Genomic DNA, 1096 nt, shown 5'->3' with positions numbered 1-1096 from the left:
GGATGGGATCCATGGGATTGGATGGGATGGGATCAATGGGATGGGATCGATGGGATGGGATTGATGGGATGGGATGAAATCCATGGGATGTTTCCATGGGATCCATGGGATGGGATCCATGGGATGGGATGAAATCCATGGGATGTTTCCATGGGATCGATGGGATGGGATCCATGGGATGGGATGAAATCCATGGGATTGGATGGGATCCATGGGATGGGATGGAATCAATGGATGGGATCCATGGGATGGGATGGGATGGTTTCCATGGGATCCATGGGATGGAACGGGACCTTTCCCTGTCCTCCCCACAGAGCGGGAGAAGCGGATCAGCCTCCCGCAGATCCCGGCCCCGTGAGTGATCCCGACCCTTTCCCGGCATTCCTGGCCCTGGTTTGGGGTCGGGATCCCCCTCCCTATCCCCCATCCCCTCCCTGACCCCATTCCCACCCTCAGGCATCTCGGGGAGCGGCATTCCACRCTTTCCTACAGCACCAGCGGCGGTGAGTTCCGGCTATTCCCAGGATTTGGGACACATTCCATGCGGGATTTGGGAACCCYGAATACCCCCAGAGGGTTGGGATGTATCCCATCATCCCCGAGGAGCACCGAACCCTCTGGAGATGCTGGGAAATCTCCCACTGAGCTCCTTGATCTCATTCCCATTTTCCCCGTTTTTCCCGATTTTCCCCTTTTTCCCGTTTTCCCCAGATTCCGACATTTACGCGGAAATCCTGGACGAGTCRTCACGGCCGAGATCCGGAGGTAGGTGCTTCCCTTGGGAATTCTCCAGCCGAGGGAGATGGGGTCTCCTCCTGCCCATCCCAAATTCCCATCCTGTCCACACCAAAACCCTCGGAATGTCCTGGAGGAGCTGGGATGAGCCATGGGAAAGGATCCTGATGGGAATTGTGGGGAGGGCAGGATCCATGGATCCGTGGAATGATGGGAAGGGCAGGATCCRTGGAATGATGGGAAGGATCCATGGATCCGTGGAATGATGCAAGGGCAGGATCCGTGGAATGATGGGAAGGACAGGATCCATGGATCCATGGGCAGGTCAGGATCCGTGGAATTATGGGAAGCTTAGGATCCG

At 56.5% G+C, this 1096-nt stretch overlaps 1 long non-coding RNA gene across 1 annotated transcript; it reads left to right on the top strand.

The window, feature by feature from the left end:
- Positions 1–312: 312 nt before the first annotated feature.
- Positions 313–765, top strand: LOC130588155 (uncharacterized). Its single transcript, XR_008966909.1, has 3 exons — positions 313–354; positions 457–503; positions 712–765. It is a non-coding gene; the product is annotated as an uncharacterized LOC130588155 (long non-coding RNA).
- Positions 766–1096: the final 331 nt, after the last annotated feature.

Source organism: Malurus melanocephalus, unplaced genomic scaffold, assembly GCF_030028575.1.
Source record: "Malurus melanocephalus ecotype Western Australia unplaced genomic scaffold, MMel_1.1 scaffold_3546, whole genome shotgun sequence".
Classification (NCBI taxonomy): domain Eukaryota; kingdom Metazoa; phylum Chordata; class Aves; order Passeriformes; family Maluridae; genus Malurus; species Malurus melanocephalus.
The sequence above is the reverse complement of the archived record's forward strand: the minus strand, read 5'-3'. Positions and strand labels throughout refer to the sequence as shown.